At 35.5% G+C, this 17,330-nt stretch overlaps 1 long non-coding RNA gene across 1 annotated transcript; it reads right to left on the bottom strand.

Annotated features, from left to right (window-relative positions):
• Positions 1-1,075: 1,075 nt before the first annotated feature.
• LOC309627300 lies at positions 1,076-13,252 on the bottom strand. The gene is made up of 2 exons (XR_014243661.1): positions 11,632-13,252; positions 1,076-4,727 (listed from the first exon to the last, which is right to left on the bottom strand). It is a non-coding gene; the product is annotated as an uncharacterized lncRNA (long non-coding RNA).
• Positions 13,253-17,330: the final 4,078 nt, after the last annotated feature.

Genomic DNA, 17,330 nt, shown 5'->3' with positions numbered 1-17,330 from the left:
GTTAAATTTAATAAGATCAGGGAATCAATTCCAGATATCCCAGAAAACATTTGGATAATACATCCTTAAGTTTTTATTTCTCTAGAACCACTTTAGTACCAATTTCAGTGTCAGGGTTTTAGCAGGGAGCAAAACCACAATATAGAATATGTGGTTAGCAATACGGAATAAGATTTGTGATAAAGATGATAAAGATTCCACAGATGTAATTCTTGGTAAAGTTTACAGGAAGTTGTTGCCTCTCAGCTGGTGTTGGATTAGAAGTCACCGTAGGTTAGCAGGGACGGTAGTCAGGAAGAAAAGTTGCACGTGAAGCAGGGGGAGATAGGGCAAACTGGAATCATTGCAGATGAAGTAGAATCTGTCTCTTGCCACCTCCAACCTGGGTAATGTGGGAGTTCTGAAGAAGCTGACATCTTTTACCTCCAATCTGCACATCCCTGGCCCAAAGGTAAAATAAGCTGAAGGAGGAGATCCAATGGAATCTGTGTGAGCTGTAGTGCTGACTGTTGCAGAGACCATCAGTTCAGTCCCAAATGCATGAGCTTCAGGAATGTCTGGTGACCTGCACCAACTATCCAAACACAGCAGATGCTGCCTCCCTTCCACTTTCCAAATCTTATATAAATTTTTCTTGTTGCCAACAACCTTATAGGGAAAAGAATTCTGGAAAATCTAGTTCTAGAATAGCTGATCACCACAGTAAAAATGTGAGAAATATTTTTCCACCTTTTTTTTTTTCTTTTTTTTTTTAAGGAACTTAACTTCAAAGCTAAAGTTGAATACTCTGGAGCTTGCAGTCCATATATTGTCAATCATACTGGGAAATCACTTTCTACATTTTGAGGAGAATCCCTGTCAACAATCATTAGGCAATGCTGGTTACTACTAATGATTTTAACATTTTCCCACATTTAATTTATTCCATGCATGGAACAAAGAAATGTTAGAAAAAATGCAGCAACCCTGATGGCAAGGCTTCAGGCTCCCTAGGTACTTCTGCAGGCATCCTACTACGACAACCCTAATATTTATGTGTGTGTGTTTTACATATTTTTGTCTCTTCATGTTTCAGTTTGGATATTTTTCTCTGCTCTTATTTTAGTTTAGTAATTCTGTCTTGACTTATATTTACCTTCTGTAAAGTCTTCCACTGAATTTTGCATTTTAATTTTTAAAATTATATTTATGTATATAATTTAAAATGTTCTATTGGTTATTTTTCATGCGTCTAGTTGTCTGCAAAAATTCTCAATTTTGTCTTATATTTCATTTAATATATACAGTATATTTATTTTAGTCAGATTTTAACTGTATTTATTACCTGAATACCCTGTGGATCTGTTCCTACTGTATGTTTTATTTATTTGTTTTAAATTGTGATTATGTTATCTTGAGTTTTGTATGTCTGGTTATTTTTGGCTAGGTATCTTCCATTGAATATTTTAAAATGTACAAATAATTTGATTCTTTAAGTTATTTTTTTCCTCCATACAGTATTTGAGTTTCCTTCTGGTAAGTGGCTAAGGTAGTAAGGATTGATCCATATCAAATATATAAAGTTCTAAGAACTTACAATAATAAGAAAAATACTTTCTCTGGTCAGCGTTGAAGGTTCCTAGGGCACCAAAACATCATTCTAAAATTAATTAATAAGAAAAAGAATATATATTTAATCAAGATTTTTCTACATAAACTGTAATAAAAGCTAACCAAACAGTTGATTAAATGTTTTTCTAAGGAGAATTATAGCTAAAAAGTAGAAGGAAAATATGAGAATTGAAAAACACCATTTGAAGACTCTAATGAAACGATTTTTTAAAAAACTATTTTGCTAAAATTATTAGGGTGAAATGCTGATGGAGGAATTTACAATGGAATAAAAGATAAAAATTAATTTATAAGTTTGAAAACCAGGGGTATGTATCTCATGAGCCCTTGTTATAGGGGAATCCACAAAAGCACCTTTACAGATAGATATATTGCCCCTCCAAATTGATCCTAAATATGATAAAACCTTTAGATATAATTAACAGTTTAAAGACACTAGTGACTAACTTAACAATCAGATAAACCTAAAATAGGGGATATTACATATATATTTAAAAGATCAGTGCAAAAAAAAACCGCAAGGAATAATGAAATAAAACCATTTTATTATGGAAAAAAATATTAAAGACATAAGAACAGAGAAAGTGTGGTAATTTTATTTTAGTAGACAAGCTATACTTATCTGATAAGTGGTTTTTATCCAGGAGTTATAGATGTGAGTTATTTATTTGTATCATTTGGTTAGTGATATCATTTTACAAGAAGTAGAATATTTTTGTAAATTCAGTCACATATCTAACATTAACTTATTTCATGCACAAAGTTTTAGGAATATATCTGATTGATTTGAAACCTTTAGTTACTCCTAAAATTTTAGTTTCCAATGTTTTGTCCCTTCTTTACCAATCCTAATACCTTTATAAAAAAGTAAATTGTTTGTAAATACTGATTGCATGCAGGAATTGCTGATATTAAAAGATTAATGAGTTATATTTCTTAACTCAAAAGCTCCCCATAAGTAAATATAAATGTGTTATATTTCTTCTTGTGAGTTTATATTAGGATGTAAACTCCAAAGCAAGTCATACTGCAATTTTTAAAGTTCTTTTTATCCTCAATGGAAATACACTGATGTTAACATACTTCAAAAGCAGAAAAGTTCAATGGAGAGAATTTTATATTGATATATAGAGAATAAAGGGCCAAAAAAAATATCCTACAGCATCTCTGAAATCACCTGAGATTTCCTTGAAATTTTATTTCACTGAGATGAAATTCAGGGAAATGTGTAGGTGCCACTGTGAGGTTGACACATGCATTCACTTCATTTCTGCCACTAACTCTTTAAACACTCTTGGTTATTTCTGCACATAACCATCCATTGTGAGAAATGGGTATTTTTAGATGCCCATTCCAGGGCAAGAGAATACACTATTCATGACAGGAAATACTAGTTTTTATGGCCTGAGGCCTAAAAGGAATTTGTGTATTCTAAACTTAGCAAATCAGATGAAGCTAAAATAAATATTACACATCACTTGTCTGTTTGTGTATTCATTTTAAAATGAAAGTTTTCTTGGTAAAATATTTGTGAAGTAACTGTGTTAGCTGGGTACAGGATTTTTATTTATGCACTTATTTAATTATTTGCCTAAATATAATAGAAATGGGAGAAATAGGGATGGGTGGGAATAAAAGGAGGGAAGAGTTGGCTTCTTCAATTTTGCACCAATCTTTAAGTAACATCTTACCATTTCTTTCTCAAAGCAATCAAGGGAGGAGAAAACAATGGTACTTATTCTCTAGGGAAAAAATAAAAGCCTCATAAATTATTGAAGATAGAATTGGAAAGGTGGAATAAATTTTTTGACCCACCTTCTAGAGTAATGGAAATAATAACAAAAATAAACAAATGGGACCTAATGAAACTTAAAACCTTTTGCACAGCAAATGAAATCATAAACAAGATGAAAAGACAACCCTCAGAATGGGACAAAATATTTGCAAACGAATCAATGGACAAAGGATTAATTTCCAAAATATACAAGCAGCTTATGCAGAGCAATATCAAAAAAACAAACAACCCAATACAAAAATGGGTGGAAGACCTAAACAGACATTTCTCCAAAGAAGATATACAAATTGCCAACAAACACATGAAAGGATGCTCACCATCACTAATCATTAGAGAAACGCAAATCAAAACTACAATGAGGTATCACCTCACACTCGTCAGAATGGCCATCATCAAAAACTCTACAAACAATAAATGCTGGAGAGGGTGTGGAGAAAAGGGAACCCTCTTGCACTGTTGGTGGGAATGTAAATTGATACAGCCACTATGGAGAACAGTATGGAGGTTCCTTAAAAAACTAAAAATAGAATTCCCATATGACACAGCAATCCCAATACTGGGCATATACCCAGAGAAAACCATAACTCAAAAAGACACATGCACTCCAGTGTTCATTGCAGCACTATTTACAATAGCCAGGTCATGGAAGCAACCTAAATGCCCATCGACAGATGAACAGATAAAGAAGATGTGGCACATATATACAATGGAATATTATTCAGGCATAAAAAGGAACAAACTTGGGTCATTTGTAGAGATGTGCATGGACCTAGAGACGGTCATACAGAGTGAAGTAAGTCAGAAAGAGAAAAACAAATATCATATATTAACACATATATGTGGAATCTAGAAAAATGGTGCAGATGAACCTGTTTGCAAGGCAGAAATAGAGACACAGAAGTAGAGAACAAACATATGGACAGCAAGGGGGGAAAGAGGAGGTAGGATGAATTGGGAGATTGGGACTGACATATATACACTAATATGTATAAAATAGACACCTAATGAGAACCTGCGGTATAGCACAGGGAACTCCACTTCACTGTACAGTAGAAACTAACACAACATTGTAAAACAACTATACCCCAATTTTTTAAAAAAACATAATTTTCAATAGCTTAAACATGAGAAACAGCCTACAGAGCTTGTACATGGCAACCTCCTGCATTCAGGTGAACTCAACATGTAAGACACACAAAATGAGACGTGCACACTCACCAATGGTCAGAGTGCACGGGGACTGAACGTGCCCTTCACACCTTCATGGGACTGACAGTGTCAGGACACACAGTTGCTGTCCTCAGATCCTCTGCGCTGTGAGCTGCAATGCAAAGGCTTCTCTGAATATTGTTCTCTGTTACTTAGAAGCTTCTGATTTGCATCTTAATTTAGAGGGTGCTTTTTGCCACAGGCACTGCCCCATGATTACAGAGGTTATACCAGAAAAATGATTTTGAACATGACAAGGTTTGGCACTTAACTGGAGGGTGCTGGGGAAAAAATTAAAATCCTGTTATTTTCACTCTTGAGTCTTTATTTTGAGGTTCCAGGAAAATAATGCATGGTATTTCTGGAAAATGAATGCAACATTCTGTCTTCCTCTCTTTCAAAATAGACTTAATCAGTCAGCCAGTATTTATGAAATTGATATTCGTAATAGAGGACCATTGTATATTGGTTCAAAGGCTAGAAAGTGTGTTCACATTTCTTTGTTACCTTTCTCTCAGTTCTACAGTGTAGATATAGGATAAGTGTTTATGATCCTCATTTTTTACAAAGGAGCTATTTCAGATTGAAGGAAGTTATTGACTTAACTGGTCAAACAGCTGGTCTGGCTTTCGTTGTAGCTGTCATCCCAAAATAGTTCACAGTCTAGAGCATTAAGTTGGAGCATAGTGAGATAGAATGACTGTCTGCCTCTTAACAGAATTTTTATTTCACCACTTTTAGTCCACGTATTAGATGCAGCTTGAAAGGAATATAATAACACTAACAAAATAATAACTGATTTTATTGAGCTTTTATTATGTACCAGGCACTATGCTAACTACTTTGCATGTCTCATTTCACTCAAGAATTGCAACAACCCCATGAAAGAGGAGCTATTATTGCTGCTATTTTAGAGATGAGAAAAGTTCCCAACTCCAAAATCTGTGTAGCTAAATACAGATAGTGATAACTCAGTCAAAAGGTGATTCCAAAAAGTCAGTCTCTTAATGTAAAGAAATTGGAAATACCTTAGCCAAATTATTTTTACATTCTCCTATTATGTATTTCCAGGACTGTTAATTGTATAAAAATGTTTAATTCTAAAACAACTCTTTCAATAAATATAAAATACAAGTTCTAAATGAGAAGAACACACTGTGCTGCAGATTAATGACACTGCCTTTTCTTTTTTAAAGGTATATAAAAATACTGGTGCACCTTATAATCTATGAGTTTTATATCAGACAAAATGTGGTACTTTTAATCTACTGAAGGCTTACTTAGTATTTTAACATCAGCAAAGAGAATAAAGGATTCAAAAAATATAAACCTTTATTTGATATTCCACTGCTTATTATCTCTGAGTATAATTGGGAGGTAAGCCAATCGAATTCTATAATTCTATAAGTTCTGTCTAGTCCTCATAGAACTTCAGTCTATGAACAAAGTCGTTGCTAGAATAGAGAAGAAATGCGTGTCTTGTTGACACAGGTAATCACCTGCCTATCACCTCCAACAAGAGAGCATGAACACCTCAAATGCCCATGATAAACCCAGTTCACCTTGGAGCACTGGAACCCCATGGGCAGTGCACATGTTTCAACTAAATGAACATGAAATCCCAAAGGGTCACCAGAGATTCACACCATGCTGCCCCAATATTCTTCCTTTGTATATTGTAAATATTTATATTTTCACATGTAAAATATTATGTAATTTATGAGTGTATGGTATCTGATGCTCCTCTCAAGTAGGCAAAATCTACCTGCAAGCAGAACATTTTTATCTCTACATTCTCAAGACCTAGAATATGCTGAACCTATAGTAATGACTTAACAGATATTTGTGGAACTGAACTAGATGCTACTTCTATTTTTCTTATTTACCTGGTTATTGACCATCAGCCAAAGATATAGATTTGCTGCTCCTAAACCACAAGCACAGTCTCAGAAGTCTCACATTTTAGGTTAAAAGCAAGGGCTCCAGACTTGAACAGATTAGGTTTAGAGTCTTGATGCTCCCTAACTAGCAGGGGAGACCTTGGGAAATAATGCACTTTCCAAATCTCAATTTAATCTCTATAAATGCATATAATAAGTATTACTTATCTTCTGGGATAAGTGATACATATCCCAGAAGAAGAGTTAAATGATTCGATTAAATAGAACATTTAAAACATTTAGCATAATGTCCAATATGTGGTAAGCATTCTGAAAGTTCTACATATTAGTATTAATATTATTGTTATTATCATCAGTCAAGGCTCCAACAGAAAACAAATCCAAAATAAGTGGTTCAAAGAAAGAGACAATCATGAGGGACAATTTACAGAGATTTGGGCAGGATTCAGGAAGCCAACTGAATCTGCTGGAGCAAGCAGAGATTAGAAACAAGGGAGAGGGCTTCCCTGGTGGCGCAGTGATTGAGAATCTGCCTGCCAACGGAGGGGACATGGGTTCGAGCCCTGGTCTGGGAAGATCCCACATGCCGCGGAGCAACTAGGCCCATGAGCCACAACTACTGAGCCTGCGCGCCTGGAGCCTGTGCTCTGCAATAAGAGAGGCCGTGATAGTGAGAGGCCCGCGCACCGCGTTGAATAGTGGCCCCCGCTTGCCGCAACTAGAGAAAGCCCTCGCACAGAAACGAAGACCCAACACAGCCAAAAATAAATAAATAAATAAATAAATAAAGAGTAAGGGTCGCTGATTTAAAAAAAAAGAAAGAAACAACGGAGAAAGGCTGCCTCTAGTCCTGATGGGGCAATGGGAGAAAGTGCATTCCTAGAACACAGTGAGGGCTTGAGTCTGGGCCGGCAGGATCTATAGTCACGAAAGCATGCAGGTACTGCTAGAAGTGAGGCTCTAAAGTTGGAAATGTGCAGGGAGGAAAGCGCCATACTTTTCTCCTTCCACCCTCCAATCTCTTGCCAGTCCTCCTCATTAGTTGAAACCAACAGGGTGACACAATTCAAAAGGTAGCCCTCTGGAAAATTAAGTGGGGCAGAAAAAAAAGATTAATTTGAAAGGGTAGAGGTGGCAAATTAGTACACTCTCTACACCCACATTGGGACATAATAAAAAATTCTTTAATCTTTCTCCCCCATGGTCCATCAGCTCCCATATAAATTTGCATGGTGTCCATGAGAATAAATTAATAATTTTTCTCACTACTACAAAGAAGAAGCAATTTGACTGTATCTGAAATACTTGGATATATTATGATAATGCATTTTAAAAATGGAATTGGGAAATAAAGCTATCGACAACCAGTCTCCGATACGGTCTCCCTTATGTTCTAACAGCAGCGCCTGAGTGGTCTTCTAAGGAAAAATTAAATGAAAAATTCATTGAAGTCAGACTCAAAGAGCTCAGTTTATGCTCAGAAATCGTATAACACTTCAAACCATGGTGAAGCAGCCCAAGCTGAGCTGATAATGAAAGGTATTTAAGATACTCTGGCCTTGGTTAATAGCAGATATAAGAGAAAAGATATTAAGAACAGGATTTAGGGAGGTGTAAAGACAATTTCTTCTTGATCTATTTCTCTTTATTGTTTTCTGGGTTGTTTCTTTCTCTGACTCTCCACTTCCCTCACTTCCTCTACCAAATCCCCCCCCACCCCCGTAACTAGAGTTCTTAGAATACTGTCTCCAAGATAGGAGAGAATCCCTGATTTGGGGAACATTATCTAGAGATCAGTAGTTATACAAATTTTGCAGAGAAATCAGGTTTACTAGTACACAAGTTTAGTTTGAAGCTGCAAACGCTGTAACTTAAAAAAGCCTTTTTGTACATATTTCAGCCCAAAGAGCCATTGGACTTCCTCTAAAAAGTGGTTCTTTTTTCAAAGAGAAATGAACCACCAGCCAAATAGGTATCTGTACATGGAGAAAACTGCACAAAGACCCTAAGCACTTTTCCCCTGGAAGCTTTGCATTATAAAACCATCAGATGTTCTGCACATAACAGCAAAGCTCCAGAAAAGCATGATTGGCAGTGTTTGTTGGTAAGAAGCTGTCATTTAAAAATCAGGCAAAGTAATCTGCAGGGCCTGAGACTGGGCAGGTACCTAGATATCTTGTTAAGATATTAAAATTGTCAGAGCTCTAAAAAAAAAAGGGAAACATAGAATGTATAAATATTTTAATATTGAAATTATTTTTACACGTGTCCTCAGAAACACATATAATTTTGGATCTTGCCTGGAAGAGGGGGATAAAATAAAGTAGTTCTATTTTTTTCTCTCCACTCGTATTATTTTTTCATCACCAATGTTTTTATCCTAATAGTTGTCAATCTGATCTCCTTCTAGACCATGATATACTTCTTGGTTAGAATTCCATTAATAAGAACAAAACAGATAATTAATTAAAAAATCACCAACAGCATTCTATGAGACACAGGATGTGGTGATCAATTATCTGGATATATCCATATCAATACTTTAATCAGCAAATTAGCATTTCATCGTATACTATTTTCTATTTTTCTTCATTTGTGACTTTCTCCAACATATGCTGTTTCTCCTTTTCACTTCCGAAAGACAAAGCATAAAATAACACCAAGCTGTTAGGAAGTTAGGAAGTAATCACAGGTGAATGGATAAGAAAATGTAGTATACACATGCAATGGAATATTATTCAGCCTTAAAAAAGAAGGAGATCCTGCCATATGTGACAATATGGATGAACCTGGAGGACATTATGCTAAGTGAAATAAGCCAGTCACAGAAGGACAAATACTACATGATTCCAATTATATAGAGTAACTAAAATAGTTAAGTTTATAGATGCAGAGACTAGAATGGTGGTTGCCAGGGACTAAGGGAAGGAGAGAGAAATAAGAAGTTGCTGTTCAATGGATGTAACATTCCAGTTATACAAGATGCTGTTCAATGGATGTAACATTCCAGTTATACAAGATGAATAAGTTCTAGAGAGCTGCTGTGCAACATTGTACCTATAGTTAACAACCAAAGGAACACAAGGAAACTATTAAAGGAAATGTACATGTCAATTACCTAGATCATGGTGATGATTTTATGGTATTTGCATAAGTCCAAATTCATCACATTGTGTACATTAAAGATGTGAAGGTTTTTTTTTGTATATCAGTTATATCTGAATAATGCTGTTTTAAAAAGACATTTTTTTAAAAAAATATACTTTTTATTTTATTATTTATTTTATTTATTTTTTTGGCTGTGTTGGGTCTTAGTTGCAGCACGCATGATCTTTTTTGCGGCATGAGAGATCTTTTTCGTTGCGGTGCGTGGGCTCTTCATTGCAGCGCGTGGGCTCAGTAGTTGTGGCACGTGGGCTTAGTTGCCCTGCGGCATGTGGGATCTTAGTTCCCTGACCAGGGATCAAACCCTCGTCCCCTGCTTTGGAAGGCGATTCTTTACCGCTGGACCACCGGGGAAGTCTCAAAAAAGACATATTTTTTTAAAAGGATTAATCAAAATGCTAACAGTCAAATAACTCACCTGGTAATTTCTTCTTTCTGTAACTGTGTATTATATAGTATACCATATAGTGGTCAGCCAAGATTGTGTCCAAAAATGGATATAATTGATAGAGTAGTGAACTGTTATCCTGGGGTTCTGAGTAATAATCTATGTGTAATATATTCATAGGCAGGGAAAGTAACTCTTGATTAATATTTCTTATAATAAGAGATTGTATATTGAATGTTTCAAATTCACATTAATGTAAAAGCTTAACTTCCTTCCAGGTTTCTATATGGAGCAGAAGAGAACTCTCGAGGCTCCATCTACCTAAATCACTAATAGTACCAATAACTCATATTAATATTAATGAGTGATCTCAAATAATTTTCCTACGGCAGTAATGTATTTCAGTTTCAATAATTTTATGCTTTATAACCCCCAAATATAAGCCTATAAGTAATAAAGAAAACTAAAATCTATTGCTTGTAATCTTACTGTAGATCCAGATCTGGTGTAAGTGTTTTTATCTAGCTTACTAAACTAACTTAGGTCCTACAACTGCATTGGAAGCTGTGTGGGATTGGATTTCTTACTACTTTATGAAGTCTCCTCAATCAATAAGGAAATAATAAAACAAATAAATATATGAATGTTTCCAAGCCACATGTAAAAGAAAGTTGATGGATACAAGACTCATTTCAGCAAGTGTCTCTTGGACTCATGGATTGCTATATGCACTGATGACACATCAAACAAATGAATAAACATCTACACAGCCCTATCTAATGTATCTTACTAATGTGTTCTTTTTACCTGTTGATTGGTTGGCTACAAATGTGCCTTTCCATCTTTCTTCATACAGTTAAGCCAAAAGTTTTGCAACACTCCAGTGACAACTGTGGTCAAGAAGGAAAAATCAGAAAGCCAGAAAAACAAGTGTGCATACACATGCAAACACACACGGGCAGAATGCAGACGGCAAGGTCAGGAATTGTCACTGCACACCTAAATTAGTATGGTGCCGCTCCATTACCATCCCATTCGTCTGGGTATGTTACCATTGTATTTACCTGCCATTTTTACAAGCAGTCAGCTGAGAAGATAACTGGGTAAAACCTCAAGACTGGAACTAGTATTTTCTGAACAAGTTTCTCAAAGCAAAGATTGTAACGGTATTTTAAAAGAAATAACCGCTAAAGAAATACATATTGAGATTTAACTTTATGTGGTTGCTATAGCCCTAAAAGTCTTCATATATTTTCTAAATATTTATTACTGAACCATAAAACACTAGTAAGATACTCATGAAGTTTAGTTATTGAAAAAAGAACATACTATGTATTTGGGGGTGGGTACTGAGGGAGTCTATTTGTTGCTATAATAATTGCTTTTGGAAAATGACCACAATGAGTAAATAGTAATTGCTTTCCTGAGCTTATTAGTTTTAATCCTGAATTATTTTGAATTCAAGTGTTTCTTTCTGACTTCCCTCCTGCTCACTACTACTGAAACCACACAGGAGTCTTTCCTTTAATTAATTACGGTGTAATTAAACAGCAGGTACCTACACAGAAGCGGAAGAGTCGGTTCCATCTGTTCTGCAGGGTCTCAGGGCGGTGACAAGAGAGTTCCCCCACGAATTCTACCTTAAGCAGTTGTTGTATTTTAATTTCCAGCTATCTCTTTGATAAATTGCTCTTATGATTTTACTCGATAATTCAACACTTCAAAATTGTAGCCCCTCCAGCATTTACCCTGAAAACATATAAAAAAGGATTATGAAGGGGAGGAGAGAATGTCTTTTATAAAATTCATATTGGCAAACGCAATTAAAAGAATACATCATTCACTTATTAATGTAAAACAGTGAGCAGACACCATTTCATGAGAACAATCAATTTTAATTTGAAGATACAGGGGATTCATAGACACAGAGAAGATTGACAATATTCCAGAATGTAGAATGTAGAGGGTGGGATGAGTTTTAGGGGAGGCATATATTAGTATCTTATTTTTAGCCTGGAAGAGTCCCCAAACTTCCAAAACCGGAAATGTAATTTTTGCTAAAAGAAAATTTTCAGAAAGGAGAAGTAAAAACATTAACATCTGGTTCTCAGATAACAGGACACGTATATCACTTGTTAATGTATATTCTAATTTTTATGAATCTCTCTTATTTCTTCTGCAAAGCTGTAAGTTTTGTGAGGGGAAGATGTCTATTTTGATTCATTTCTTTATCCTCACAGAAGATACTGGAGTGCTCGCTCAGTGGCTAGTTGCTGAATGGCAATAATTCAATCATCTATTTATTTCTGGCCCATTATAAAAACCCTACCTTGCTCCTCGATCACAGTATGTTCAGGTCTGGAGGGGGGTGGCTAGTGCTTTGAATGGTTGTCAAGGTCACAGCTTGGTCCTCTTTGAAGATAAAACTGATGCATTCCAGTTAAGTTTTCAGGACGCTTACCTCTTAAATAGAAAGATTTTAATGAATATCATGTAGTGTAGGATATTAGGGGGATGACAAAAATAAAGGAGATCCATAAGGTCTGAGTTTGTAATAGATGCTTATTTTGTCTGGATATTAGAAAAAAAATTAAATTTATTTGCCTACAATAGTAAGTTAAAACAATGCCACACTTTAACTAAGATTAAGAACCAAGACACATATTATCAATTATAATGTAATTATTAAACTAAACTATCAATCATTGATTCAATGAATATGTATTAACTTTATGTGGTGAGTAAACACAAACTAATCCCTGCATACATGGAGTATACAGACCTTTGTTAAAATTGACAAAATGTCCTTAGGACAAGGAAATTGCAAAATAGTAAACAGCAAGAGATCCTGTAGTACAGGTGTTTTACCAAGCCAAGGAGACCAGGAGATGACCCCTGAGTTGAGATGAGAACAGCAAGTCAGACCTGACCAGGTAGAAAAGGAAAGGAAGAGTTTCTGAGCACAGGGAACAGCACATGCAGAAACTGTCTGTAGGTTTCCATAAAACAGTGAGAAAGCTGTTGTGGTAGTCCAATGAGGATCAATGGCAGATTTGGCTAGGACGGTGGTGGCAGTAGTGATGGAATGATGCAATGAAATTATAGACATACATTACAGTATTTTTACATGATATTGCGACGGTTGTACACCACTCTGAGTTTCATCATCTTTATTTTTTTTATTATTTTTTTAACATCTTTATCGGAGTATAATTGCTTTACAATGGTGTGTTAGTTTCTGCTTTATAACAAAGTGAATCAGCTTTACATATACATATATGCCCATATCTCCTTCCTCTTGCATCTCCCTCCCATCCTCCCTACCCCACCCCTCTAGGTGGTCACAAAGCACCGAGCTGACCTCCCAGTGCTATGCAGCTGCTTCCCACTAGCTATCTGTTTTACATTTGGTAGTGTATATATGTCCATGCCACTCTCTCACTTCGTCCCAGCTTACCCTTCCTCCTCCCCGTGTCCTCACATCCATTCTCTATGCCTGCGTCTTTATTCCTGTCCTATCCCTAGGTTCTTCAGAAAACTTTTCTTTTTTTTTTTAGATTCCATATACATGTGTTAGCATACAGTATTTGTTTTTCTCTTTCTGACTTACTTCACTCTGTATGACAGACTCTAGGTCCATCCACCTCACTACAAATACTCAATTTCATTTCTTTTTAGGGCTGAGTAATATTCCATTGTATATATGTACCACAACTTCTTTATCCATTCATCTGTCAATGGACACTTAGGTTGCTTCCATGTCCTGGCTATTGTAAGTAGTGCAGCAATGAATATTGTGGTACATGACTCTTTTTGAATTATGGTTTTCTCAGGGTATATGCCCAGTAGTGGGATTCCCGGGTCGTATGGTAGTTATATTTTTAGTTTTTTAAGGAACCTCCATACTGTTCTCCATAGTGGCTGTATCAATTTACATTCCCACCAACAGTGTAAGAGGGTTCCCTTTTCTCCACACCCTCTCCAGCATTTATTGTTTGTAGATTTTTTGATGATGGTCATTCTGACTGGTGTGAGGTGATACCTCATTGTAGTTTCGATTTGCATTTCTCTAACGATTACTGATGTTAAGCATCCTTTCATGTGTTTATTGGCAATCTGTGTATCTTCTTTGGACAAATGCTTATTTAGGTCTTCTGCCCATTTTTGGATTGGGTTGTTTGGTTTTTTGGTATTGAGCTGCATGAGCTGCTTGTAAATTTTGGAGATTAATACTTTGTTGGTTGCTTCGTTTACAAATATTTTCTCCCATTCTGAGGGCTGTCTTTTCATCTTGTTTATGGTTTCCTTTGCTGTGCAAAAGCTTTTAAGTTTCATTAGGTCCCATTTGTTTATTTTTGTTTCTATTTCCATTTCTGTATGAGGTGGGTCAAAAAGGATCTCACTGTGATTTATGTCATAGAGTGTTCTGCCTATGTTTTCCTCTACGAGTTTTACAGTGTCTGGCCTTAAGGTCTTTAGGTCCTTAATATATTTTGGTCTTTAGGTCTTTAATATATTTTGAGTTTATTTTTGTGTGTGGTGTTAGGGAGTGTTCTAATTTCATTCTTTGACATGTAGCTGTCCAGTTTTCCCAGCACCACTTGTTGAAGAGGCTGTCTTTTCTCCATTGAATATTCTTGCCTCCTTTATCAAAAATAAAGTGACTATATGTGCGTGGGTTTATCTCTGGCTTTCTATCCTGTTCCATTGATTAATATTTCTGTTTTCATGCCAGTGCCATACTGTCTTGATTACTGTAGCTTTGTAGTATAGTCTGAAATCCGGGAGCCTGATTCCTCCAGCTCTGTTCTTCTCTCTCAAGATTGTTTTGGCTATTCGGGATCGTTTGTGTTTCCATACAAATTGTGAATTTTTTTATTCTAGTTCTGTGAAAAATGCCATTGGTAGTTTGAAAGGCATTGTATTGAAACTATAGATTGCTTTGGGTAGTATAGTCATTTTCACAATGTTGATTCTTCCAATCCAAGAACATGGTATATCTCTCCATCTGTTGGTATCATCTTTAATTTCTTTCATCAGTGTCTTATAGTTTTCTGCATACAGGTCTTTTGTCTCCTTGGGTAGGTTTATTCCTAGGTATTTTATTCTTTTTGTTGCAGTGTTAAATGGGAGTGTTTCCTTAATTTCTCTTTCAGATTATTCATCATTAGTGTATAGGAATGCAAGAGATTTCTGTGCATTAATTTTGTATCCTGCTACTTTACCAAATTCATTGATTAGCCCTAGTAGTTTTCTGGCAGCGTCTTTAGGATTCTCTATGTATAGTATCATGTCATCTGCAAACAGTGACAGCTTTACTTCTTCTTTTCCAATTTGTATTCCTTTTATTTCTTTTTCTTCTCTGATTGCTGAGGCTAGGAGTTCCAAAACTATGTTGAATAATAGCAGTGAGAGTGGACAACCTTGTCTTGTTCCTGATCTTAGTGGAAATGGTTTCAGTTTTTTAACATTGAGAACGATGTTGGCTGTGGGTTTGTCATATATGGCCTTTAGTATGTTGAGGTAAGTTCCCTCATGCCTACTTTGTGGAGGGTTTTTATCATAAATGGTGTTGAAGTTTGTCAAAAGCTTTTTCTGCATCTATTGAGATGATCATATGGTTTTTTACCCTTCAGTTTGTTAATATGGTGTATCACATTGATTGATTTGCATATATTGAAGAATCCTTGCATTCCTGGGATAAACCCCACTTGATCATGGTGTATGGTCCTTTTAATGTGCTGTTGGATTCTGTTTGCTAGTATTTTGTTGAGGATTTTTGCATCTATGTTCATCAGTGATATTGGCCTGTAGTTTTCTTTCTTTGTGACATCTTTGTCTGGTTTTGGTATCAGGATGCTGGTGGCCTCATAGACTGCATTGGGGAGTGTTCCTCCCTCTGCTTATCATCTTTAAATACATACACAAAACATGACTCATGAAGGGCAAATCAAGTTTGATATGAATAAGATTTTACTTGGTACCCATGGAAGAACGATTTCTGACAGGTAAGGTTTCCTTGCCATTAAAAGTCAAAATGCTATAGATTTAATGCAAAGGAAAGATTAGAAATCTCTATACTGTCAGCAGGATAAGCTTTATAACAATTACAGAGAAGCCGAAGAAGTTATTGAGGCCAATAGAGTTAATATGTGTGTGTGAGCAGTGATAATACAAGACTTTAATTAAATGAATACGTTTAATTTGGGCGACCATAACACAAACCTAACAGCAACAACCATCCACATGCACCTAAAATTGCAAATGAAATATAAACTGTCCAAATTAAAGTGTAATGGAAATGACCGATAATTTGATCTATTCCAAAAACATGACATTTTACATTACAGACACGGGTCATTAAAAGTCATTAACACTATTCACTTTGAGATAGAAATATAACAAAAATTTATCAGGAAATTTGAAAGCAATATAATACAAAATTCAGACTAAAAAAATGATTTCAATGATTCTTAACCATATCTTACGCATTATGTAGGATAAAATGACATTGTATTTCCGAAATCAAGCATCCTATAGATGCAGAAAATTCATGATAGCAAGTGACACTATAAATTGTGTGTGTGTGTGTATGTGTGTCTGTGTGTGTGTGTGTGTGTGTGTGTGTTACCATGGTATTATAATGTCTATAGGGTACTGAATGATGCAGTTATACTACTAAAATTTTACGGAAAAGCTTAAACCTCAAATATTATCTAACTAGTTAGCAAGCTAGCTATTATTAAGACCATAATACACATTGGATGGCAAAATTATTGAAATTCATCTGCTAGAATGAATTTTGGAACAAAAACTTTTTAAAGATGAGCACTTTGGCTAATTCTCCAGTTGTTACATGGTGTGTAATTTAAATACAACAATGGAGGATGTTGATAGTTTTAGTACCACCCATCTCTATCCCTATTTCTGTTTTTCAAAGGCCAATACTTGCAACTCCTGGTTTTCACTCTTTATCCCTTTTTAGACTAGTACATTTGTACTACTATTTATTGATTCACCAATTGTCTTCCTGTTAAGGTAGAGAAGAATTAAGCTCTTTTGCATCATTATCTCCCTTCACTTTCCCTCTATACTGTCACCTATTCATAATATTTAATTAATTCAGACAGATTTTATATTGTTATGATTATGCAAATGTCACTCACTGTTAAATCCAGTAGTTTTGTGTTACATTTCATTTGTGAACATATACAGTGAACATAACATCCAGAAGCTACTAGTTGCTTGTGTTTCATCTACT

This window comes from Balaenoptera borealis, assembly GCF_965194805.1.
Source record: "Balaenoptera borealis genome assembly, chromosome: 4".
NCBI classification, from domain to species: Eukaryota; Metazoa; Chordata; class Mammalia; order Artiodactyla; family Balaenopteridae; genus Balaenoptera; species Balaenoptera borealis.
This window is presented reverse-complemented; position numbering and strand designations above follow the sequence as displayed.